Source organism: Muscardinus avellanarius (assembly GCF_963383645.1).
Source record: "Muscardinus avellanarius genome assembly, chromosome: 6".
Lineage (NCBI taxonomy): Eukaryota > Metazoa > Chordata > Mammalia > Rodentia > Gliridae > Muscardinus > Muscardinus avellanarius.
In genome coordinates, this window is record NC_137791.1 from 123,869,591 (window position 1) to 123,897,553 (window position 27,963).

A 27,963-nucleotide genomic window follows, 5' to 3' on the forward strand; every position below is an offset into this window, starting at 1 on the left:
AATGCTTAGTATTAGATGTGATTCCTAATATGCATTTTACATTTCTGACAAGTTGAAGTTTATGTCTTAAGCACTGAAAGTCAACTGAAAACCACTATTTCTAAAGACTCATGTAGTATTTTAAAATTTACAAAGATACACATTGACATATTAGGACCGCCACTGAGATCTTAAATATGATATGTACCTTAAGAGCTATAGGCACTTAAACACTTCTACAAGAAACCAGATTAAAGATTTATCAAGGGGAATATAGACTCAGGAGTTTTTTAAAGTGTTAATCTAAATCTCGAATTTTATAGTAAATTAGAAAATGTGATATTCTTCTTTTAAGAGTTAAATAAAATATTTCTTTGAAACACATAGTAAATTTTTGTAACTTAACTTTAGGTGTTCCTGAAGATTTGGTCCTTGATATTTTTTTCCCCCACATCACTGACATAACTTATGAAGTAAATAGAAAAGCAGCCCACATTAGCTTTTAAGAGAAAGGTGGGTGCAAACTGATGAAACCTGCACATTATATTTTCATAGTACTTGAAGTAATCTTAAAAATAGTACATGGCTCTACTATCCCAAAATGAAGTCATGAAATATTAATTGTAGTTTGATTTAAAACCTTCCTTAAATAATTCTATTATACTCATAAACATAGACTGTCTATATTTGCATTTTAATTTAATTGAGGAATACATTTTAATCAAGAAAAGAGCAGCCTTCTAGTCAGAATGAGAAGTTTGCAAAAATCACTCAGCCCTTGATATGGTTCGTAATTTTTTCTTCAAAGAATCCAAGGCAATTCTATCAACTTGCTTAGTAATAATAGCCTTAACAAGTCAGATATAAATAGACATGGAAAGAATGCCACCGAAAACAGAAAATTCACATTAACACATAGCAAAAAGCTGAAATATCTACTAAATTATTAAATTAATATGATGGTACTAAAAGTATCCTTAAAATTCAAGAGATAACTAATTTTCACAAGGAAAGATGATGCTACTGACCACGCGTGCATAGCAGAAGGCAACAGAGCCCTTTTCCAATATGTGGAGACACTGTGGAAAGATTCATCTACATCCTTTCCCCCACAAAGCTACTTATGACCAGAGCTGGGAGTTCACAGACTTGTAGCCATAAGAAGGGGGGGGGCTGGCAGATATGGAGATTTACTGTGGGGTCTTGACCTCATTAGCGCCCAGTTTTAAACAACTGAGATTTGCATTTCTCTCTCAATATCCTCAATGTTCAAATAAAACAAAAATGTTAGCTAAGCAATTTGTAAAGAAATAAATGTTAATCTACTCAAACTGAAGTCTTAAACAAAAAAAAAGAGAAAAACTCCATATTTTGTTTTGAGGAATAAATTTACAAATTGTGCTTATGTAGAAGTTCAGGCGGCCATCCATTTCCTAAGGAATGAATCCCCTTACCCCTTTCAATAGTTCCAATGCATCCCTAAGATGCAATAGCACTTAATTTCCTCAGAAACGGCTTGTTTCTCCAGCTTGTCATTGATTCAGACTGACTTCCTTCCTTTTTAAATTGCACCAAGTTAAGAATATTTAACAATATATACTTAAAAGCCTTAATGGCAGAAACACTATTTGGAAGATGCTACAGAGCAGAGAAACCAAATATATATCAGAGAAAGAAAAAGAAAAATAGAAGCAAGATGCAAAGAGGAAGGGAATGCTGAATTCAAGCCATAATCCTACCCCCATGCAAACCACTAGTAGTATTTTTCCTCTTGTGTCCCAGATAATTCCATGCTTTCTAATCTTATTTTTTGTCCATTTCTCAAAAGATGCTCCAGAGAGTGGGTAGGTGACTAAAAGCGACAGAGCTTGCTTCAGCAGTTGCCTACTCCCAGCTTCGGCCTCTGCTGTTTCCCCATATCCACCCCTGGGGCCACTTCATCTCCCACTTGCAGTCACAGCTGCTCTTTCCTGGAAGCTTTGTCCTGAAGTCATGTTTTCAACTGGGGCTTGGTCTGGGCAGGGGTGGGAGAAATGGTCAGGGAGATGCTTTGGTCCTTCGCCCAACATACAAGTGCATTTAGAACACATGTCTGAGTTTGATTCTATTCTTTCTGATTACCTCTGGTGTAATCCTAGGGCATAGATAGCTTCCTCTGGCTAATATTTACCAACCTTTTCTCTTTACAAGTGTGTGAAAGCCCATTGTGCTCAAAGATCCTCATTCCATTAAGGTTAGTGGTTTATATATGGCTATCTCCTGAGTAGGCAGCTCTTCACAGAAGACTATGCATCTTAGCATCCAGAACACACTGGCCAGTTATTTTAGTTAGAGATCCTAGGTCTGATTCCATAAAGTGGGCCAGGTTAACCCTGGGAGGAGGAACCAGTACCTACGATATGACTTAAGTGACTTTTCCGAAAAAAGATAGTATCTATTTAAATATATATTTCCTTTGATCCTTATATTTTGTAAAATATGTGTTGTCATCCTGGGCTTACAGGGAAAAAATTAACCTTGAAAATATCAGGTATTAGTGAAGTACAATGAGACAACTGTTAAATATACAGGAAACCGATAAATACTGAGTCAAAGTTTGGGAATTCTAAAGATAATATCAGAGAATATTTAATCATTCTCAGTATGTTGTAATGATAGTTAATAACTTAGAATAAGTTTTCCTTAACTCATCCTAGCCTAAGACCTATGTCACTTGTTGAATGTTGAACTAGACTCCATTTGAACACGGATGCATATATCATGCATATTATCAAGCAGGCGTTGGCAGTTATTTTAATCCACATGTATTTGTTTAACATCCACTAGATGAAAATCTTTAGTCATTATCACAAGGGTTACTGCATTGGCTAATGTTGATTTCACGTCTTTGATAATTTAAAAATCCAGGAAAGAAGATGAGAAAAGTAGACAAATACAAAAGCAAATAATAGAAATCCCAAGATTGTTGAGAGTACGAAAAAAAAGGAAGGAAATTAAATGATTAGAAAAGAGTCGGGCGTGGTGGCGCACGCTTGTAATCCCCGCGCTTGGGAGGCTGAGGCAGGAGGATCGCACAGGTTTGAAGCAGCCTCAGCTACTTAGTGAGGCTCTCAGCAACTTAGTGAGATCTTGTTTCCAAATAAACTTTTAAAAAACTAGGTCTCAGCGGATAGCCCAGAGGTAGAAAAGCCACTGGGTACTACCCCCGCCACTGGGTACTACCCCTAGTACCACAAAAAAAAAAAAATTCTTTAAAAAAATGTAGTGGGAATTATATAGTTTGACAGTCAAGAGGGAGGGACAGCAATTCTAATGACACAATGGCATGAGCAAGGGCTTGAAGATGGAAAAACATAGAATGTTTCATGGGAGTAGTTTCTGATCTGGTTTGCTTAGTGGGTACAGCATTTATAGTGTATAAATATAGTGCACAAATATATAGTGCATTATAGAAAAAGAGGTTGAAAGGGCAAATTAGCAGTGTGCCAGGAAGACTCTTTCCTACCAGCTGTGTCTATGATTTGAAGCCTGACAAGCAATGGAGTCTTGTATTACAGATGAAACTATGGGAAATCAGGAAAGCAAAGTGGACTTCCGAGAAGTCTGTTAGACATAACAGCATCAGGGTGATGCAGGAGAGGGTGACGGCTTGCTTTCGTATGCTAAAGCATTGGTGATATAAGACTAGAGCTCTGTTGAGAGATCAGAAACAAATATGGATAGTTCTCATTGCTGAGGATTGCTTTGGCTATTCTGGGTCTTTTCTTTCTCCATATAAAATTCATGACTGATTTTTCTAGGTCTATAAAGAATGTTATTGGTATTTTGATAGGACTTTCATTGAATCTGTAGATCACTTTTGGCAGAATGGCCATTTTGATTATATTTATACTGCCTATCCACAAATGCTGCCGAGGGAACTGGCATAGAAAGATGAAACTAAATTTTACCTCTCCCCATGCACAGGAATCAACTCAAGATGGATAAAAGACTTAGAAATTAGACCAGAGACTGTGAAGTTATTAGAAGAGGGCATAGGCTCAACACTCCAACAGTAACTTTCTCAACAAGACCTCCAAAGCAAAGGAAATTAAAGTAAGAATTAACAAGTGGGATGGCATCAAACTAAAACGTTTCTGTTCATCAAAGGAAACCATCAAGAACCTAAAGAGGAAACCTACAGAATGGGAGAAGATCTTTACCAGCCACCACTCTGATAGAGGTCTATTATCCAGAGTATACAAAGAGCTCAAGAGACTCTACACCAGCAAAACAAATAACCTACCCAAGGAATTGGCAACTGAATTGATTAGACACTTCACAAAAGAAGAGATAGAAATGGCCAATAGATATATGAACAAATGTTCAACATCATTATTCATCAGGGAGAAAGAAGTCAAAACTATGCTGAGATTCCATCTAACCCCAATCAGAGTGGCAAGCATAAAGAAGTCAAATCACAATAAATGCTGGTGAGGATGTGGGGAAAGAGAAACCTTTTTTTTTTTTACACTGTTGGTGAGAGTGCAAACTATTTCAGCCTCTATGGAGATCAGTGTGGAGAGTCCTTAGAGAACTGGGAATGGATCCTCCATATAAACCGGCTATACCACTCCTGGGTATCTTTCCAAAGGGGTTGAAATCAGAGAACTATAGTAACATATGCATACCCATGTTCATAGTAGCACAATTTGTAATAGCCAAAATATGGAACCAACCTAGATCTCCATCAACAGGTGAATGGATTTTAAAATTATGGGAAATACATAAAATGGAATTCTACTCAGCAATAAAGAAGAACAAAATCATGTCATTCACAAGAAGATGGAAAGACCCAAAGACTATTATGTTAAGTGAGATCAACCAAGCACAGAAAGAGAAAGGACATATGTTTTCTCTAATATGCCCAAACTAGGGAGTATTAGAGATACCAGAGGGACTCCAGATAATTGAGGGGGAGTTTCAGCAAAGCTAGAATGGAAGGATCATTCTTACGAGTGATCCTTAGCCCACTCTGACATCACAATTAGCACTGCTTCATAATGGACAGCAGAGCAGCATAAGGAATATGATATTTTTTTTTACTTTTTATTTTTATGTGTATCATATTGAAAATGGCATACATTTAAACAGGTTTTTTTTTTTTAATATAGACTTCTGGAGACTTCCGGGAAGATGGCGACCGAGAAAAGCAGTGTTTACAAGCCCTGCTAAAACTCGATCTCTATTGCCACAAAATCAATGCTTTTCATAGCCAGAAAATGCCATCAGCAGAGAAATAAAAAATTTAAACACAAGGGATAGAGAAAAAAAAGACTAGAAGAACAACCAGAGACCAGAAATCAAGCCCGTAATGCAGCAGCGTGGCCGCGCTGGCATCATCTTCCCTCACAGCACCAGGATTCAGAGAGGAAAGGTAAACAAGGAGCTGAAGTGAGCAGCTGCGGATCATTCGGGTGTAATTCAGCAGTTCTTTCAGCGCAAAGAACGTCTAAAACTCCCAGTGGTCAAGCTCATCACACCTTCCAGGGACTCAGAACAGAGCTCAAAACCAGAAAAGAAATACACCAGCCTCACGGCCGAGGGCGTGACAGTGGCGCCATATTGCCAGCAGCCCTAGCCTCATGGCTGAGGGTGTGGCAGCGGCACCATATTGCCAGCAGCTCCAGCATCATGGCTGAGGGTGTGGCAGTGGCGCCATATTGCCAGCAGCAACAGTGAGTTCACCGCACCCTCGACAGCTCCTGATAAACACGCACAATAACTGTGAGTAAAATTGTGTCCCCTAAAGGAGAAATCCCTGTACTGCACGCCCAGGGACTTTGATAATCTTTCTGGGTCTGAGATTTTGCAGTCCAACCCAGTAAGGAGTAGCGGTGGCAGAGATACCACACCTTAATCGCAGCTCCCTGTGAGAAAATGCCCAGCCTGGCACCCCTCACAGTCTCACGAACAGCCTCGATTAACATCCTGGGTCAAGACTTTGCAATACAACCCAGTAAAGGAGTAGTGGCAGCTGAGATTACCATAGACTCGAGATACAGAGCACCCTAAGTGAAGTCATAGTGATCCAGGGAAGGCACAAACTTCTGAAATCATGGGAAAGAGGAATAACAATGGAGCAATGAATGCCCACAACCCCACAACATCAGAACCTGATAACACAGAAATTCAGAGATCTCCAGAAGATAAAATCAGGAATATAACTGTAGAAATAATACAGAACCTTCAAAAAGAATTTACAGAGAGTCTAAAAGACATAAAGGATACAATCATTGAGGTAAAGGCCTCAATTCAAAGTATAAACAATCAATCAGATCACATGGAGAATAGAATCTCATTCCTAGAAGAGGATCAATCCAAAAAGGAACACATAATTTATAACTTAGAAAAAAAAATCAGACAACAGGAATCTGACATTGAAGAAATATGGGCCCATTTTAAGATAGTTAACCTAAGAATAATTGGAATAGAGGAGGGAAAAGAAGGTGAAACCAAAGGGATCAATAATCTCTTCAAAGAAATAATAGCAGAAAAATGTCCAAACATAGAAAAAGAGATCGATACACAGGTCCAGGAAACTTATAGAACTCCCTTTAGACAGGATCAGAGAAGAGGATCCCCAAGCCACATAATTGTCAAAATGACCAATGTGGAAGCCAAGCAGAGAATCTTAAAGGCAACAAAAACAAAAGGCCAAGTAACATTCAGAGGCCTGAATTAGAATCACTCCAGACTTCCCAAACCAAGTCATGAAAGCCAGAAGGGCTTGGAGTAAAATATTCCAAACTCCGAAAGAAAACAACTTCCAGCCAAAAGTTTCCTACCCAGCACAACTATCTATCAAATTAGATGGGGAAATAAAAAGCCTTCATGACAAACAGAAACTGAAGGAATTTATGTCTTCAAAACCAGCGCTAGAGAAAATACTCAGAGATTAACTACAAAGAAGAAATAGGTAACACACACCAAAACCAGAGAAAAAAATTTTCCATCCAGCAGACAACTAAGCAAAGAAGAATATATTCATGTGTTTATTGGTTAAAATATTTGGAGATTCATTATTTATTTTAGTCTTTTACCTATTTCTAAATTGTACTGTTTGATTTTATTGTTGCTAATTTTTATGATTTCTATTTGGAATATTAATGTAGCTTCAGATATAGCATTTGGAAATATTTTATCCCATTCTACCAGTAACTTTTAACTCTGTTTACACTATCTTTGGATGTACAATTTTTTTTTTATTTTTTAGGAAGTTTGTTTATTCTTTTGTTGCCTGTGCCTCTGAAATCATATGCAAGAAATCACTGCCAATTTCAATGTTGTGAAGTGTTATGACCCAGGTTTTCTCCTAAAAGTTTATATTCTTAAGATTTACATTTAGGTCTTTTATCTATTTTAAATTAATATTTGTATATAGTGTTAGGTAAGGGTCCAAAACTTTATTCTTTTCATGTAACTATTATTTTTCAACAATATTTAGTGAAAGGATCATTATTCCCTTCACCAAAGGTTCTTGGAAACCTTGTCAAAAATAACTTGACTATATATGGAAGAATTTATTTCTAGGCTTTTTATTTTACTCCACTGGTTTATATATCTGCCTTTATAGCAGTACTACACTGTTTCAATTAATTAGCTTTATAAGGTTTGAAATCAGAAAATGTACATCTTCTAGCTTTGTTCTTTTTCGAGATTGTTTTGGGTATTTAGAGTTCATATTTCATGTTAGGATAGATTGTTTCTGGAAAAAAATGTATGATAGTTTTACCTTAAAAAAATCCTCTGATAAGAAAGAAAGCAAAAAGAAATATCGAAATGTTATCTCTAAGTGATCAAAAGATTGATATCAGACAAATGAATCTGTTATGTGAGATTATCATTGTTTGGATAAATTGCTATAATATTAGATGTCAACCACTAAGCCAAGCATGGGAAGGAGGGAGGGGGAGAGAATGGGGTGGGGTAGGGGCTAACTGGGCAATGTGTGCACATATGTCTACACAAGTTTTTTTTATCCCATTATGATGTATGAATACAGTGCACCAATAAAAATAAAAATAAAAAATATTAAATACAGACTTCTGAGCTCCACTCCAGAAATATTGGTCAGAATATACAAAGGAGAGAAAGTTGCAAGCATATGTCTTGTTATTAATAAGTTTGCCAGATAAGTGATATGCCCTTTGCCTGTGAGCTCCATGTTATTACCTCAATAATGTCTTTGATAAATGGTATTTTCTAGCTTTAGTTTGGTTTATAAGCATGTTATTTGAGTATGTGCATTTAGTTGGAAGGAGTGAATTCCAATAGGGAATAGAAAGTGGGAAAACCAAGAATAATTACAGTACTCTAAACAAAGAAGAATTCTGGATGAGATAGGCGACTTTTTATTTCATTAAAATACACATAACATGAAATTTAAAATTTTGACCCTTTTCAGCGTACAGTTCAGTGGCAAGAAATATATCACACCGTCATGCAACCATTATCAGCATCTATCTCCTAAAAATTTTTGAGAGATGACTTTAAAACTCCTTTTCAAAATATAAATTTTACAATTAGTCTTCAAATAATAAAAATTCACAATATAAACTACTCTTATCCTTTATCTAGAAAAGAGTATCTGTAACTTTGCTTCATAATAGCCTTAGTTTTTTCGAATTATATTTAAATCATCATTTAGGTTGACAATGAAGTGTGTATTCAAGGAAGCAGTACCTAACTTGTTAAAGTCATCATGTAATCAGAAATACTAAAAATAGTTTTTATGTCCATGAATACAAAATTTAACCTCTCTCTGTACCTTTTATGAGAAGAGACACTGAGCTGATGACGTGTATTTTAGGATAACTCTTGTCTATGTTACTTCTAAGTGCCAAAACACCGCAATGGTCTAAACACATCCTAGATGCATGAAGTGGAATCTTGGAGGGTGGTGGTGTACTAGGACAGGCCTGGAAAAAGACAGGTTTGCTTAGAATTCCTTGATTCCACCCTGCTCCCAATAACAATGGTAACTATATAATCTTTGTCCAGTTACTGACTTTCTTTGAATCATGATTTATTTTCTCTAGGAAATATAACAAAAATGCTGAGTTGTGGTTCCAGTGAAAGTGGAAGGATGTGATGCCCTGTATGTGATAGTGTGGCATGCCTCACCCAGTCTTAGCACACAAAAGTAACCTTGTGCAATTTTGTTACTTTGGGTAACTTTGAGAATTGTTTATTTTGGGTAGTGTGTAGAAAATACACTTCTACTTATTAGAAATAAAAATATAACTATGTCTGCATTCAAAACATTCAGATTCAGAAATAAAAGCAGGCAGGGAAGTTTTTTCATTACACTACCAACCTGAATATATCAGTAAGATATGAATAAAATATCAATAAGAAAATATACAAAGTCCTAAAATAGTCAAGGTGGAAACTGTTAATATTTGGAGTATTAAAGGTGGCAAATGATATTAAACAAAATAAAACTGACAAAAAAGCAAAATAAAATATTTTTCTATGAAGTTTTCAAAGTCTATTGTAGACTTCTGGAATATCAACACACACACAGTCTAATATCCATTTTTTGTTTTTCTTTTGGGGGGGTCAAGATTTGAAACCATCTCTCTCTGCTTAGAAAATTCATGTGTTCTTCATTGGTTAATCCTCCCACTCTTCCCTTTCACCGATTTAATCATTCACTCTTATAATACAATAAATAAGCTTTCTTCTGAAATAAGGTAATACTGAGGTAGGCTCCCTCCCTTCCTTGAACTCTGTTAGCATATTATATTAATTGATACCATACTAAATTGTAATAGCTAGCTTACTTGACACATTTCACAGGGCTGCAACTTCCCAAAGAATAGATATTGAGTCATTTATCATTGATTCTGCACTTCCTAAAGCAGTGCCTGGTTGTGGTCGGTCAATAAAACATAAATTAAAGTGTCCATAAATGATTAGAAAATTAATATTATATGTATCAACATTTTTATTCTCAAGAAAAATTACTTAAATTGTACTTATTGTCTTTCATAGAAATAGTATATAAAATTTTCATTTTATATTCTTGAAAATTCAAATACTCTTTGATACCCTAAGACACTGTAAAGGTATTCTTTCCATGATCTAAATGTCTTATTAAGATTTTAAACCAAAAATCGTTGTGTTGGTGTAGGTACTTTGCATTTTAATAGAAAATAGACTTAAGGAGTCTTTATTTTACATAAACTATAATTTCAGTCACCCCACTTTTTATACTTTTATTGGCACATTATAATGATACATCATAGTGAGATTCCAAGTGACACATCAGTACATACACACATATCTTGGTGTATTTCCATCCTTATCCCCTTGATGACCTGAAAATGATTTGATCCTCTCAAGATTGGGTCAAGTGATATGTGTGCTTCATAATTTAGTCAATAAAATATGGAAGCTAACCAGCGGGTCATCATTTCCTGAACACTAACTCACTGCCTTTGTGTACGGAATCACACTGCTCAATTATTGAGACATTTCAAAAGTCCAGTCCTATTTTTCTCATCAAAATGTCTGCAATATAGCAATAAAGGCTAAACATGGTCATGTGAATAAAGGGCACATACAAACACAACATGACATGTGTGTGTGAGAGAAAAACAAGGGAGTATTAAAGCAGTGAGGTGGATGCACGTCAGCCAATGATTCTGAAAGGGGAGAGCATGATTTCAGTCTTAGGAAAAGTGATGAAAATGGCTGAGTAACAAGATCAGGAAGTTATTTCTAAAGAACTGACCACCATGGACTTCCGGGAAGATGGCGACCGAGAAAAGCGGGGCTTAATAGCCCTGCTAACAACAAATCTCCATTACCACAAAATCAGCGCCTTTCATAGCCAGAAAACACCATCACCAGTGAAACAAAAAATCACCAGGCTCCAGAGAGAAAGCAGACTGAGAACAGAGCCACAGAGGAGATAACCGGTCTCACGCCCGAGGACGCGGCAGACGCAGCAGCAGTGCCATACTGCTGGCGGTACCGGTGAATTCACGGGATGGCTACAGCAAGCTGAGGTGAGCCACTGCGGAACAGCCAGGTGGGATTTCTCCGCGCAGAGAGCATCTAAAGCTCCCAGTGGCCGAGCTCAGCACACGCTGCAGGGATTCAGAGTGGAAATCAAAACCAAGAAGAAAAACACCAGCCCCACAGCCAAGGGCGTAGCAGCGGCGCCATATTGCCACCGGCGGCAGCAGCAGCGAATTCAGCGAGGCCAGTACAGCTACATCTGCGTACTCAAGAACAGTGAGTCAAATTGCGGGCCACAGAGGAGAAATCCCAGTACTGTACTCCCTGGGACTTGACCCAGGGGGGAGGGGCGGTAGTAGAGATATCACACCATAGGAGAACGTGCAACCTGGCACCCCCCACAGTCTAAAGCAGCCTCTATCGACTCTCTGGGTCAGAGAATCTGTGATAAAACCCAGTAAAGGAGTAGTGGGGTCTGAGATACTACTGACTTGAGATCCAGAACACCTTAAGTGAAGTCATAGTGACCCAAGGGAAGAACCCAGAGAAGGCACAAACATCCGAAATCATGGGGAAGAGGAATAATACTGGAGCAATAAATGCCCACAATCCCACAACATCAGAACCCGATAAAACTGAAAATCAGAGATTTCTAGAAGATCAAATCAGGAAAATAACTGTAGAAATAATAGAGGTGCTTCGAAAAGAACTCAGAGAGCGCCAAAAAGAGATAAAGGATGCAATTAATGAAGTAAAGGCCTCAATTCAAAGCACAAACAACCGATTAGAACACATGGAGAACAGAATCTCACTCTTAGAAGATGAGCAAACCAAAAATAAACGCATAGTTTCTAATCTAGAAAAAAATATCCGACAGCAGGAATCTGATATTGAAGAAATATGGGCCCATTTTAAGAGAGCTAACCTAAGAATAATTGGAATAGAGGAGGGAAAAGAAAATGAAACCAAAGGGATCAACAATCTCTTCAAGGAAGTGATAGCAGAAAATTTTCCAGACATAGAGCAAGAGGTCGATACACAGGTCCAGGAAACTTATAGAACTCCCTTTAGACAGGATCTGAGAAGAGGATCCCCACGCCACATAATTGTCAAAATGACCAATGTGGAAGCCAAGCAGAGAATCTTAAAGGCAACAAAAACAAAGGGCCAAGTGACATTCAGAGGCAAACCAATTAGAATCACTCCAGACTTCCCAAACCAAGTTATGAGAGCCAGAAGGGCTTGGAGTAACATATTCCAAACTCTGAAAGAAAACAACTTCCAGCCAAAAATTTCCTACCCAGCAAAACTTTCTATCAAATTAGATGGAGAAATAAGAAGCTTCCATGACAAACAGAAACTGAAGGAATTTATGTCTTCAAAACCAGCGCTAGAGAAAATACTCAAAGAGATTAACTACAAAGAAGAAATAGGTAACACACTCCAGAACTAGAGAAACAAGATTTTCCATCCAACAGACAACTAAGATTGGTTATCTGTGGAGATTCATTATTTATGTTAGTCTTTTACCTATCTCTAAAGGGTATTGTTTGCCTTTATTGTTGTTAATTTCTAGGATTTCTAGTTGGAATATTAATATACCTTCAGATATAGCATTTGGAAATATTTTATCCCATTCTATTAGTAACTGTTAACTCTGTTTACATTGTCTTTGGATATACAATATTTTTTTTTATTTTTTAGGGAGTTTGTATACTCCTCTGTTGCCTGTGCCATTGAAATCATAACCAAGAAATCACTGCCAATTTCAATGTTGTGAGCTTTAATGACCCAGATTTTCTCCTAAAAGTTTATAGTCTTAAGATTTATATTTAGGTCTATTATCTATTTTGAGTTAATATTTGTATATGGGATTAGGTAAGGGTCCAATTTTATTCTTTTCCATGTAATTATTATTTTTTAACAATATTTAGTTAAAAGATTAATATTTCCACCACCAAATGTTCGTGGAAACCTTGTCAAAAATAACTTGACAATATAGGGAAGAATTTAGCTGTAGGCTTGTATTTAACTCCAATGGTTTATATATCTGCCTTTAGAATAGTACTACACTGTTTCAATTATTGTAGCTTTATATGGTTTGAAATCAGAAAATATATATCTTCTAGCTTTGTTCTTTTTCAAGATCATTTTGGGTACCTAGAGTCCATATTCCATATTAGGATAGATTTTTTTCTGAAAAATAAATATATAAATATATGATAGTTTCACCTAAAAAATAGAAAAAAAAATATTCTCTGGTAAGAAAGAAAGCAAAAAGAAATATTGAAATGTTATTTTTAAGTCATCAAAAGCTTGGTATCAGACAAATGAAACTGTTGTGTGAGATTATCATTTTTAATTTTAGATAAATTGCCATAATACTAGATGTCAACTACTAAGCCAAGCATGGGAGGGAGGGATAGGGAGAGAATGGGGTGGGGATTGGGTGGGGGCTGACTGGGAAAAGTATGCATGTATGTCTACAAAAGTATGTATCCTACTATGATATATGAATACAGTGCACCAATAAAAAAAAAAATAAAAAAAAAAGAACTGACCACCATGGACAAATGAGGCACAGGAGTATTAAGGATGAGACCTCTAGGGTGATGGGTAATAAGAGTTTGTTGTATTTACTAACTAGAAGTAAAAGGTTGTTTTGAGTTTCCAGAACATCTGAACAGATAAAGAGTTTTTAGATCATTGTTGTAGTAATAAAATATAAAGTAAGCATTCTTTAAAAGGCTTACCAAAGCCTTTGGTAAGATATTCTCCCAAGAACAATTAGCATCTCAGAGAAGCGAGTATTGTTTTTCTCTGCACCCTCACCCCCACTTTCCATGTCAATGTATGCATTCAATTCTGACTTTATGACAGGTCAGTGTCAATGTTCATGCTCAATTCTGATCTTATAAAAGCTTTTGGTCCATAATGATAGCTGGCCATCACAAATTCCTTTTAGAATTTGCAGAGCTCAGCTGAAAAGTGATTCTTGATAATTTTGAAAAACTGTTCAGTGAAAGCTACACTTATCATTTTATTTATTTATCTCTTAGTTACTAGACTCAACTAACATTGAGGGGCAATTTCAAAATTAATAACTACCTTGATCTAGAGGCTAGTGGGTTTGGTATGTTCTTTGGTTCTTTTGTGTCACTTTTTATTCTAGGTTTAATATTTCTTAATATAACAACAACCCAGTTACTACTACATCATGAACCTCAAAGCAGTGTTTTCTGCTTTGGATCATCTGAAATCTGTTTAGATCCTATACTTCTCTAAGAAGTCTTGTCCTCTATGGATAAACTCTATAATTTAAAATGTAGTGTTCTTCCCTTAATTTCACTCACAACAGCATTGCAATATAAGACATATTCTTTTGAACATGCTAAAAGAATTTTTACACACTACAAAAAGAGTCCTTGATTTGTTTTAAGCTGAGGATGAAGCCATTTTAAAAATGGGAATGAATGTATCTCCCTATAATTGTTTTCTCTACATATTTATATCCATGCTGATATATATCTGAATATTAACATTTTTACATATGGATTTTCCTAAATGTGTATGTATGTGTGCGTGTGCGTGTGCGTGTGCGTGTGCGTGTGTGTGTGCGCGTGTGCGTGTGTGTGTGAGAGAGAGAGAGAGAGAGAGAGAGTGTAAGAGAGAGAAACTCACCATATACAAATATGTATATACAGATAGATAAGTTATATAGATTCTTTGCTATATTTTACTCTATATAATACAGGCAGTAAAACTGTGAACCATAATGAACTAAGAACATTTTTATATTTAAAAACATATCAATAATTTTTAATATGAAACAAATCTCTACTATAAATTCTCAAGTGATACTTTTAGAAACCTCACTTCAGCTTTTCTCTGGCCTGTTCACCAAAAAAGGGCTTAAGATGAAATTAATTTTCAAATATGCTAATTCTAAGCACTCTTTATACATTAATTTAGTTTTTATTTCTAAAAAATAAGGCAGCCTTCTGAAATATTCTTTCCTTTTAATCAGCACGTCTTAGAATTTTATAAAGGTAGAATGTCATCTTTTGGTGCTGAAACACTGCATCAGCTTTTAACAGAAGTGCCAATACTGCAAGGCTGCTATTTTACTGCTCACGACGTATGGTTTTCAGTAGAGTATCCCATTAACCTTAGAGTGCAGTGATATCATTTTAATTATATAAATTGAAACGGCAATGTATAATACCTATATCATGTAAAAATGGATTCACTTTATGTGAACGTGTCTATCTTTCACTATGAAGCCATAAATATGCTTTAGATGGCAAACCTGCCTGTAAATTTAATTACTGGTAATTTTATTTTCCTCCACGGTTTAACCTCTCTTAGTGTCTGACCAGGAATATCATAAATCTGTGTTTCCGCGGACTACTTTGGAAACTCCTGAGTAATGATAAATGAGTATTTGCCCAGATTTCGACTTGAGAAAAGCAAAGAAATAGAAATGTGTAAGGGAAATAATTAAGCCAACTTGTAAATGTCATCAGGGCATAAATTCTGAATTTCATAAAAAGTATGTTTGTTTACTCGATAAAAGTCTTTGTTCAAATAGCTAATAAAATAATACATTTCATGGAAGAGAATTATTTTCAGGTATTTAAAGATTAGAATAACTGAGTATGGAGAAGAACAAAACAGTTCAAACTAAGAGACAGAAGTCTGCATGAATACAAGAGAAATACTAGGCTTGTGTATAGAATAACCAAGTGTGTCTTATTTTGAGGATCACAAGGCAATGGTCTCCTGCAAGACTGGAGAGTGTCTGAAGGCATAAAAGAAGTGTTCTCCATCAATATTCTCTATCCTTTAGAATAGAGAGTGGCCGTGTCTAACAGCAGTAACAGAGAAAGCCCAGTTATGCAGAATAAAAGTCGGTCCATTTTAAAGTTAATTCAACGTGACATCCACCTGCTGAAAATAGTCATATTCCTTCCTGGGAAGAGACAAGGGAATGCCATGTAGGCTTAAGAGCCATGTCATTTCACCCTGGACTGTCTGTCTGCTTTCACATCTGGGCTGCACCTCTTGCTGGCTGTGTGACTTGGGCAACCCTGTCAACCTCTCTAAACCTTCACTCCTCCCTCTGTAAAGCTGAGCTAGTAAAAGCAGCCACCTCACAAGGCTATAGTTTCCAGAGATTTCTGCAAGGGGTGGCAAAGAACTCAGCACAGAGTGAAGGAACACCTGGCACCTGCTGGACTTGCCTGCCAAGTGTGATATGTGTGATTCCGCATATTTCTGCCTGTTTCCTCCACATTGGGGTTGAACTTGAAGGCTTGGTCTTTGCCTTACTCATCTAAGAGTGATATCCTGGATATGCCATGTATTAGCTCTATGACCTTGAGCCAGTCGCTTTTGCTTTGAAACTTCTCTAAGCCTCAATTTTCCAATCTATAAATTAAGGCTAACATTTGGAACACATTTTGTAAGACCATTGCGGAAATCACATGAGATATTCAGTAGAGGGGCCCACACATATTAATAACATCCAGTAAATGTTACATATTTTCGTCTTAATGTGGAACTATATACTATCAAACAGGGTTTTAGAAGATGCATTACCATCTAGGTAAAGTCTTAGCACAACAATTGTATCTATCTAAGTGCAATTTAGGATAAAACAGAAAAGCCATTTTTTGCAGTTAAATATAGCATTTGTGAATTATATTGCTGTCATTATCAATAAATACTTAAAAACAATCATAGCAAGCTCCTAGCTATAATAAGGTACACTTTAAATTCAGGAAATTTAAATTCATCGTATAGTTTCTGAATTACAAAGAAGCATAAAAGGTTCGTAACCCATATCCGGGTGTGTCATAATGTTCTGAATGTAAAAAGCCACTTTATAATTTTTGAAAGGCAAGCCTTGGCTAATGTTTCCATTAAATGTACGAACCACCCTTGATTATGCAGCTAGCAAACATTTTGAGTGGGCTCTGAAGTCACGTGTGCATGACATCATGACTTATGAATTTTACACAAAGGAGAGTTAGCCATGAATGTAAAATTCAGTGTGCTTAGGTGTGGACGGAAGTCATGGGGGTGGGTGCCCAGTAACTCCATCACCCCCACTGCCTGCCCTGCCAGTAGGAAGCCCTTGACCAGGTGACAGACAGCACTCTAGCCTCAGGCTGCCTGCTTCCCAGCAGACCATGTTGATGGGCCAGTAGAGAAACCACCATACTGCAGAGAGCATTCAACCAAACCCAACAAATCAAAGACACTCCTGAGAGCTGTGTGGACATAGGGAAGAACTGGGAGAAAAGAGGTCAGAGAGTGTAGGGGAGAAAGAAAGGATACAGGAAGAGAGACAAAGTAAGAGAGAAAGAGAATAAGAGGGGGAGAAATGAGAAGAGGGGCAGAGTATACAGTCAACAAAAGAACAACTTGTGCTGAAGAAGGAAGGACCCAAGCTGAAGAGTTTTTAAACTGCCAGGTTGATTTCTCTTATATAATTAGCAGGAACGTGCTTCCACTCTTAAACTTATTCTAAGTGCTTGGCGTGTGTTACATATGTGATATGCACAACACTAAATAGGACATGTTAGTGTCTCTAATACAGAGATGGGGAAACAGAGGCTTAGAAAGATGAAGGAGCTGGGCACGCTGATATGCATCTGGAATTCCAGTACTTGGGAGCTGCAATAGGAGGACCGCAGTTTTGAAGCTAGCCTCAGTAACTTGGCAAGACCCTTAGCAATTTAGTGAGACACTGTTTCAAAATAAAATTAAAATAAATAAAATTAAAAGGGCTGAGGATATAGCTCCAAGGGAGAATGCCTCTAAATATCAAAAAACAAAAAAAGAAGGAAGGAAGGAAGGAAGGGAGGGAGGGAGGGAGGAAGGAAGGAAGGAAGGAAGGAAGGAAGGAAGGAAGGAAGGAAGGAAGGGGAAATTTGGTCAGAGCATTTCACAGGACTAGGGAAGATAGCAAACAGCGTGGTCTTGTCCTCAGGAATATAAACCCAAATAACACCAGGTGGATTTGTTATGGATTTATAAAAATGCTTTGAGTTTGTTGAGAAGAACATACACATGAATCAAGTATGCACATTTTACATCTATTTCTATCCATTTTGTATTGCTCCTTAATCTCTGGCAGAAAAAGGTTTGTAGTGAGAACATCTCATGCGTTCTTCCTGCCTCGGCCATTTCTGAGTGTACCATGTCAATGAGATGGAATTTACTATGCCATTTACAATGATACTCACAGGGTCATTTTGTGCCAGTTGTCAATGGGTATTTTAACCTGTCATACTTCACACCAGTTCTCTTTTAATAATGCTCATCATCACATTTTTCCACTTAAGCTGATGGAGAACTTTGCTCCAGCACCATGAACTCTTCCATTTGTTTAAAACTATTTGGATGCCAGAATAAACCCAGGCACCATTTTGCTGCATAAGTCAATCTACTGGCCACTGAATCAATTCTGCCCACCAACTGTTCCAAAAAGGAACTTAAATCAATTTGCTTCGAAGGTGGTGCATAAAATGATATATGCACAAACTCTACTTAGCCACCCTACACAGATAATTAACCCAGGCAGGTTGAAAGCTAATATTTGAGCGCAGTTCCCTGTCTCAGTACAATTTTATAAAAAACAAAAATCTGCGGATGAAATAGTTCCGATGCATGTATGCCACTTTTGCGTCTAATAGTAGGATGTTAACCTACCAAATATGAATGGCTTTCGTTTGACATGATTCTAGAAAGCTTTACACACCTTCAAAAAACTCAACATATCCTTTTTCTGGCTTGTGGCATTTCTTTTAATTTCATTAAGTGAACAAAGAGCCCATCTGTAAAAGAAACAATGTCTGAATTGACTGACTTTTTTTTTTTAAGGCAGTGGATTCGTTCCAAAGAAATCACAACCTTAACAATGAGGGAGAAACGCAGGGCTTTTATTTATTCCCCACAGGGAAATTCACACTCATCTCATCCGTAAGTGGGACTGAGTGACAGCTATTAACAGTGGGACGAACTTCAGGAAATGTAGTACAGATTCAGCCACTCCATGTTGGCCGAGCATGCCAAAGCTGCAGCCCTGAGGTGCTCGTCATATTTGTTTCTGACTTGCTCTACTTGGTGACTTATCATAGCAAAAAAATAACCAAATACTTGAGAGAGATTTTTAAAAGTATGTGCATCTATATATACCTAGATACTTGCATGTTTTAAAAGTTTTAAATGTTCCATAGCATTTTGACTCATGAGGGACTGGCTAAAACAAAAGGAAAAGAAATCCTAGGTATGTAATTTATACAATTAAAACAAGCAGACCTAGTTTGGTCCAACTTTTCCTTCATTAGAAAGATTGCTAGGTGAGGATGCTTGGTAAAAAGTGATGTGTTATCAGAAATCCAGGTGTAGTAAAGTGAAACAGGATAGAAAATATTCTAAAATGTGACTTAAAATATAAAACTCCTATATATAGGAAAAATGTAGGAAGTTCTGCTTTTAATGTCCCACTGAATACAAGTGCACCAATAGCACCTGGGGTCCATGGGGATGGGTCAGTTTCAACCTGACTGTATGGTCTTCCTGTCACATCACTACAGAGAGTGAGCTGCAGTTTATATTACACACAGGGAGTCAGATGCGGGGAGATTCTCTAATCTTTTGCTAGAGCTAAAAGTAACAGCCTTAAATCACAATGAAGATTCAAAGTTACCTATTTTGAATAAGTCGATGTTTTAAATCATGTTGTGAGATGTCCAGACAAAAGCACCAAGCTGTTGATCTTGAAATTATACCATAAAGAGTCACACTGTATTTTAATTTGTGTTAGCAATGGTTAGAAATCAAATGTATTCAATGTCTTATTTTTCAATGCAAATACTCTACCTTTCACATGGCTTGTATTTTCTCTACAACGTTTTCAGTTCTAAATGTAAGTTATTTAAAAATTTCCGACAGTCTTTTTGTACTGATACTATTGATGTTCCATTTTCCTCCATTTAATTAAGTAAATCAAAACAATTTTTAAAAGTACATTTTCTCTCTGTAAGTTAGAAAACAATTCAATAGGGTAAATTGTATACTTTGTCTCTAGGTTCTAATCTGATTGAAATTATGAAAATATTCGATAATTCTCTCTGGAAAAAGTTTCCTAATAAAAAGATAAGAACCAAATTACCTATAAAATTAAAATAAGAACAAGTCAAAACTAATCTAAGTTTCCAGTGGGCCTTCCTGGCTTTCGTTCAGTACCTGAGCATCTACAGAATATCTCCATAGTTAAAACAGTTACTTTGCTTGAAAGCAATTACATTAATTGCTTTTGTTATTAATATGCCAAAAGCAATTAAAGTAATTTTCAAGAAAAGCAATGAATCTTTATAATTCAATATATAAATCAATATTTAAAATCCTTCTAAAAGTGGTTAGAAAATTCTTTTTGCATCACTCCTGATATGAGAATAATTCATAAAATTATATTTTGGGATGCTTTAAGGAACTATAGGTATTGGGTCATATAGAAGTGGGGACCTCATCAGCATACTCTAGTTTTTTACTATCACAGTAACTAGATTATGAAACAAACCTAAGTGTCCAACAGCAGATGAATGGATAAAGAGAAACGGGTATATATACACAATGGAATTTTACTCGGCCATACAGAAGAACAAAATGACATCATTTTCAGGATAAAGGATGGAACTGGAGAACGTCGTGGTAATTGGAATGAACCAGACTCAGAATGTCAAGAGTTGTATATTTCCTCTCACGTGGTGTAAAAGCCAGTGAGAAAAATAGGGGGAATAAATAGGATCTCCTGAAAATAGATGGAAAATCATCAGTATGGTAGAGGAGAGGGAGAAAAAGTAGGAAAGAGAAGGCACAAGGGATAGAACAGACCAACTTACATTAGGAATGTGTACAATTATCCTGCTGCTCTGTGTAATTATTATTATTATGCATGGATAAAACATTCTAGAAAGATTAGACTTCAATAAACCGTATAGTCAGTACCCAAAACAATGCATCGCTAGCACCCTGATGCTAAGGTTTTTGAAAGATTAGGAAGTAAGTATATGTCTCCAGTCTCTCAGAAGGACAAAGAATGGCAAGATGGAAAGACAGACATTGGCTAACACATGAATCTTATAGGCTCCAATGAGGACTATGAAGACAGAGGATTGGCAAAAGCCCAGCCTGCAGAATCCCCGTCTCCCTTCCCATTCTTTTCTCCTTGTTCAGATTCACACCTATTATCTTCTCATCCAATATGATCTGTGGACTTGTCCACCACTCCTCCCTATTCTTCAGCCTCAAATTATCAGTGAGTAAAGTAGATGAAACCTCCAACGATCTCACTTTGGTATTAATAAAAAGTAATGATTTGGGCGTTCACTTGTTCACTTTGTGCTATAGTGTGTGTGTGTGTGTGTGTGTGTGTGTGTGTGTGTAAGAGAGAGAGAGAGAAGCATGTTTCTCTCTTAAGAAAGAGAGAAAAACATGTAAGAGAGAGGGTCTTTTCTTTTTCAGATTTTACTTCTTTTTTCTGAAAAAATGTTTCTCAGTTCAGCAGCCAGGCCTTAGAAAACAAAGATGCTGAATCCTTCTCTATCCGCCTCTTGTGCAGACATATGAATACCTGTTTGCCCTTTCAAGCACATTTCAGCCTATTTCCTTCCAGGAACACAGGATATAGCACTCTCCCATGAGACTTGCTTGGTTATTTACTTCATCTTTTCCTCCTCAAATCAAGAAAGGATGTTGGAAATTGGATGAAAGCAATGCATATAAGGGAAACCCTGGTCAGGCTTTTCAAAAATGATATCTTTTGAAATAAAGCTACTTCTGAGCTGTTATAACTCATAACACATCAAACAGCTTAACACTACAGAGCCCAGGAGAACTTCTGGCTTTTCCTAAGATAGTTGCCTGTGCTCAGCCCCTTCTCCCTGCCTCACCAGATGTGCAATCCTTCTGCCTGTCCTGCTTCCGTGAAGACTGTTTCCTCCCCCATATAACAAGCAAAATCACTGCTTCAATGTTTTTGTCAAAGTTTACAGGTATTTATTAATAACCCAAGGAAGTCAGAATGTTATGGAAAATGTGTAACTAAAAAAGGGGAGTTGATGTCGTCTGTCTAAAATGTGGCCTTCTGAGGAACCTTTCTGTCTTCTGCAAGCCACACATTTTAGACCAGCACTCTTCGAGGCAAATATATCTCTGAATTTTCTATCCTGTGTATATATAATCCCCATATATCCTGGACTCCTAGAATCTGAAACAAACTTTCTCTGCTTCCTTTGTTCTGGGAAAATATTAACAATAAATCAGATTCCCAAACTACAATTTATAAGATAATTTCATTTGCATTATTTCCTTTGTTACAATAAAGTGAAGTTGGGTGTAGATTGGATTTTCGAGAACATCATCTATTTTGGTAGAGCTGCCTATTTGTTCTATGTGCATATGGCTAATAATGTGACGAGCTCGTTTTGAATTTAGGATTGTAATAGTCTGCATTTGAAACTTAGCTGTTTGAAGAGATAAACGAGCAGAGGGGCCCTTTTGATGCAGCTATTTATTTCAAAATGATGCATATTTTCTTTCCTCTCTTCCTAATTTACAATTTTCAAATTGTATAAGGTCCATACTTTTAAAAGCTACTAGATTAATTTTGGATATAAAGGAAGGGGATAACTGGATGGGTGGTCTTGAATACTAATTTTTAGCTTTTCTTGACTCCAGACTTACTGGAAACCCTAAATACAATTTCAAATGTTTTCCCCCAAACTCTCTTTTCTAGTGCTGTTTTTCTCTTTCCTCTTCATTATCCATTTCATAAGAAATAGTGATTCTTCAAAACTCAGTCCCCATTTCTAAGGGGAAGTAATATTGAGGACTGATAAGAGCCATCAAGGAAATGGGTGACTTCACACTGCAAAGTGATTCTTTCCTTACTGCTGAGCAGAAACAGTCTGCACTATTACGAAAAGAAAAAAAAAAAAAAAAAAAAAAAAACAAGCTGAAGGCTGAGATGTGTTGTTAATCACACATGGCTCTCCCTCCGACCGCTTGCCTCCAGAGACAGGCTGCTTTAAGTGGGCAAACCACTGAGAAAATTCTTATCTGACAACTGTCTTCGAAGAAGGGTCAAAGGAATTAACCCATAGTCAAGGAGGCAAGGGTGTGCTTAAGTACTTAGAGCACACAGACAGTTGTGTGCGCAGATTGGAGCAGCTGGTTTCCATCTCTGATGGAGAACAGACAGGAGGAAATGGACCAGTGTTACGGTAGGAATGACAACTTTTAGACAAGAAGAAAGAAGTCTCCACGCCGGTTATTAAGCATCCGCTTAGGCTTAGTGCTTTGCATATCGTGCCTCATTTAACCCACTTGGCATCCTTAGGGAACTCTTGAGAAACCGGGGTGAGGGAGCTATATTATTTGTCCGAAATTGCAAAACTAGTAAGTAGTAGAACTTATATTTGAGTTGAGTTTTATAGACAGAAAAGTCCGTTCTGCTAAAGTAGTGAATCCTATATTTTATGAAAGAAAAGGGAACTCGGAGTCCTTGGAAACTCTTATGAAATCTGTGGACCTGTTCCTGGAAAAATATACACTCACACGCCCAGAAGATCATACACAGGGTTTTATCCTGTGCAAGAAGTACAGACACTAGTAAATCCCCTGCACTAATGTGTACTCAGGCTCAAGCAGTAATAGCAAAAGCAAGCCTGGTTATATCGAGAAAACAATTCTCTGGAAAAGAAAGGACAATGTCTAAAAGAGGGACCCCGACATAAGTACCTTCAGAGTTCTAACTTTCCACGTATTCCTTTCTTGTAGTTCTCATTCATGGAAAATGCATTTAATTTTAAAATATTCTTTAGGATATCTTTTTAAATGGGTCCAAATTCATAATAAAAGCGGTCACTTATTAAAAAATATGCTGTTCATGTGAGAAATATTTCCCTTTAGGTAGCACATGAGTAGAAAAAGCAGGATTCTACAAAGAGTGGTCTTCGAGCACATTGAATTACTGGAGCAGAAACCAATTTATCATTTTAATAGCAGATAACTTAATAAAAGGGCTGGGTGCAGAGCTTTTTGAATTGATGACCAGGGGAGGGGCTGGGAGAATGGCAGAAACTGACATGATATTTAGCAGGACTGAGAGGATCCGTGGGGCCGGCTGTACGGAATGACCTCTACTGTAGTGCCAGCGGGAGCAGGAGCTAGCAAGAAGAGCTGGGAAATCGGCAGGCTGATGCAAACCTTCAACAACTTTTCTTATAAAAACTGTGATCCTCCAATCTCCACCCCCCGAATGCTGGGATTACAAGCAAGCGCCACCACGCCCGGCTCTGTTTGTACTTCTGCATTTAAAAAATTTTTGTTATTGGTACATTGTAATCATATTTCATGATGAAGTTCAGAGTAATAGAGGCATACATACACAGCATTCGGTAAGCCTGCATTTCTGTACTGACCAAAGAGAAATGTAGGTGCAGGGGGCTGAGTGGTTTGTGTGGGGCATAAAGCAGAACCAGGGGGGATGCTGGCATCCCGAGTGTCTCCGGGCTGGACCACAGTGCGACCACTTCGGCTTTGTGCCGAGGAGCTCATTCATCCCAAGACAAGCAGAATATAAATAGTATTTTAATTCATGTTTCTTCTAACAAATTTATTTTTAATCAGAAAACAAATTCTCAAACCCAGACACCCTCAAGCTCCCTTGTAATCCCAGCATTCGGGAGGCAGAGACTGGAGGATTGTAGTTCGTGGACAGCCTCTGCTACTGAGTGAGGCCCTTTGCAACTAAGTGAGACTCTGTTTCAAATAAAGAATAAAAAATAGGGCAGGAAATGTAGCTTCAAGGTAAAATGCCCCCGGGTTCCATTCCCAATACTGCAGAAAAAACCCCAAAATGACATTTAAAAAAAACAAGCAAAGCACGCAATGTACTTAAATATATCAAAGTCAACCACTAAGCCAAGCGTGGGAAGAAGGGATGGGGAGGGAATGGAGTGGGGATCGGGTAGGAGCTAGCTGGATGATGTGTGCATGGATGTGTATGCAAGTATTTTACCCAATTATGATGTATGCATACAATGCACCAATTTAAAAAAAAAAACAAAAAATAACCCAAGCACCATATTATTTAAAGAGAGTCATAAAAATGACGATGGTGATGGCAAGCACTTATCCCACTGGGTCTGAAAGCGGCTCTCCACAGCTCTGTGACTGCCCATTCTGAAAAGAATACTATGATGTCTTCACGGTGCTCTGAATTACAGCTGGTGAGCCCTCGGGAGCCCAGCTGAGGCCACAACTCAAACGTGTGTGTGTGTGTGTGTGTGTGTGTGTGTGTGAGAGAGAGAGAGAGACAGAGAGACAGACAGACAGACAGACACACAGACACACAGACACACAGGGAGACAGACAGAAAGACAGACAGACAGACAGACAGACAGACAGACAGACAGATTTACTGACTGTAGGGCCTGGGAATGAGAACCCCCCCCCGGGGAGCAGGGTACCGCAACTGTGGCAAACCCCCAGGACTGCTCCACTTCAATGCCAGTTACCTTGCAGTATTATTGTCCTTTAACCACTTTGGGGGATACAGGAAAATAAAAACAAAAAAAGATAGCATTATCTCTATTTAAGGCTTTCACCTTCAGCTCCGCCCTCCACCTGGCCTCCCTGGAGAGGCTATTTTATCTTCCATTTGCCACGTAGCAATAGGCAGCAGGGGCTCATTCGTATTTTCTCTGCAAGCTTCCCACTCTATGCTTAGACTCCCAAATCTAGGAAAATAAGTACAGCTTCTAACTTGCTCATATATGGATGTTCCCTGGGAGAATCCTCCTTCCCTTCCATTTCCACTTTGCAGTCTTGGTCTGGGCTTGCTCATCTCCGAGGATAATATCCACTCTGCACACATTAACACTGGTCTCTTCCAGCACGGGTTTAACTGTAGTCCTTTTCTCCTTTAGAGTTAAGTTGCCACTGTCAAGCCAATAGACTCGTCAACCCAGCATTTCACAGTTCTGTTTTTTGTCCTTTTGAAATCTCTGTGTTTGTCATTGTTTCCTGGTTCTCTCGCCACAAAGAGTGTTCTACTTCTATCTTAGACCTCCTTCTTCTCCTCCAGGGAAACTGTTCCTTGACTAGGCACTTCTGGGGTTATCCCATTCATATTTTCTTTGTATATGTGGTACTGGGGATGGAGCTCAGGGGCATTCCACCTCTAAGTGACATCTCAGGCACTGTTTTGTTTTGTTTTGTTTGTTTAAACAGGTTTTCACTAAGTTGTTGAAGGGCCTCACACTGTTGCTGAGACTGGCCTCAAACCTGAGATCTTCCCGTCTCAGCCTCCTAAGTACTGGAGTTATAGTTCTATACCACCATGCCCAGCTCTGCCATCTACTTTTAAAACTCCAGTTCTCCTAAAATATCCCAGGATAACTTCTAAAATAAATATTTCTAGCGCACAAAACTGCCAGATAAGTGTTCAATACTTTTTTTTTTTTTTGGTGGTACTGGGGTTCCTGGAAGCCCTTCTACCTCCGGGCTACACTCCCAGACCTCTTTTTACATTTTATATTTGAAAACAGGGTCTCCTAAGCCAGCGCGCGCGGCTGGCTTCGAACCTGCGCGATCCTCCTGTCTCTGCCTCCCAAGCGCGGGGATTACAAGCGTGCGCCACCACGCCCGGCCGAACACTTTCTAATCATGATGATAAAGTCATTCACGTTCAAGATTTAAATCACATTTTTATACTCTTTTTTTTTTTTAAGAACTTATCCTTCTCTAAAGACCAGTATCTGATAACTTGATACTTCAGCTGTGGTTCAATAAACCTGTGTCAAATGAATGAATGAATGAATGGCCCACCCCTGTGCCTTGAGCGAAAAGTTATCTCCTTCGGCCCAAATGCATTTAAAGTTTATGAGAAAATGTATCATTTCCATGACTTGTCCCCTAAAGCAGCAATCTTTGGAATCCATCGTCCTTAAGGTTCTTTTCTCCAGAAATATTTTAAGTCTGCTCTAAGAAGGGAACAATCTCTTATGTGGGAAGAAATTGAATTCAATGTATTTGTATCTGCACACAGTAAAATATAAGTCAAAACTTCAGAGTTCTTTTTTAAGAAAAAGACCACAAAGTGAAGGCTTTGTGCCCTACCCAACCCACTTCATCTTTTAGTAAAAGACTTTCTAATCACCAAGGCTATGTGTGTGTGAGCACAAATAATGTGGGGGTTATCTCCTGGAAATGTCACTGCTTTCTCTGATATATTGCTATAAAGAACTTGGCGATTTCCCAGACATGACATGACCTATGAGAAACAAAATCCTGTTCGATTCATGTGACTTATTCTAGTTACTTTTAAGCTGCCAGAGCAAGGAGAAGTAGCTTTTTTTCTATTTCAATATACTATCAGCAAAATATTCATTCCCATTTATTTTCCATAGTTGTCTCTCTCGTTTGAGAAAAGCTCGATCCATAATATAGCTAAACACTCCCTCTACAAATATTAAGTAGATATGAGACTTCAGCTAGTATTTCTTTTCTTTTCTTTTTTTTTTTCAGTACTGGAGATGGAACCCAGGGGCATTCTACCTCCAAGCTGACACCCCCAGCCCTCGTTTTTATTATTTATTTTGAAACAGGCTCTCACTGAGTTGCAGAGGGCCTCACTACATAGCTGAAGCTGGCTGCGAACCAAGATCCTCCTGTCTCAGCCTCCCAATTGCTGGAATTACAAGCGTGAGCCACCACACGGGGATTAGTATTTTAAAGGAAAATTCCATGGGGTTATCTGGCTGTATAGCAAAGCCTCCAGATCTTTCTTCTTCTTGCTCAGGATAAAAATCCCACTGAAAGCTGGGTGTGGTGGCGCACGCTTGTAATACCCACGCTTCAGCGGCGGAGACAAGAGGATCACACAGGTTCGAAGCC

At 37.8% G+C, this 27,963-nt stretch overlaps 1 protein-coding gene across 1 annotated transcript in view; it reads right to left on the reverse strand.

Annotated features, from left to right (window-relative positions):
• Window positions 1-27,963, reverse strand: part of SLIT2 (slit guidance ligand 2) — a gene marked incomplete at both ends in the record, with an annotated part of 373,384 nt that overhangs the window by 148,515 nt on the left and 196,906 nt on the right.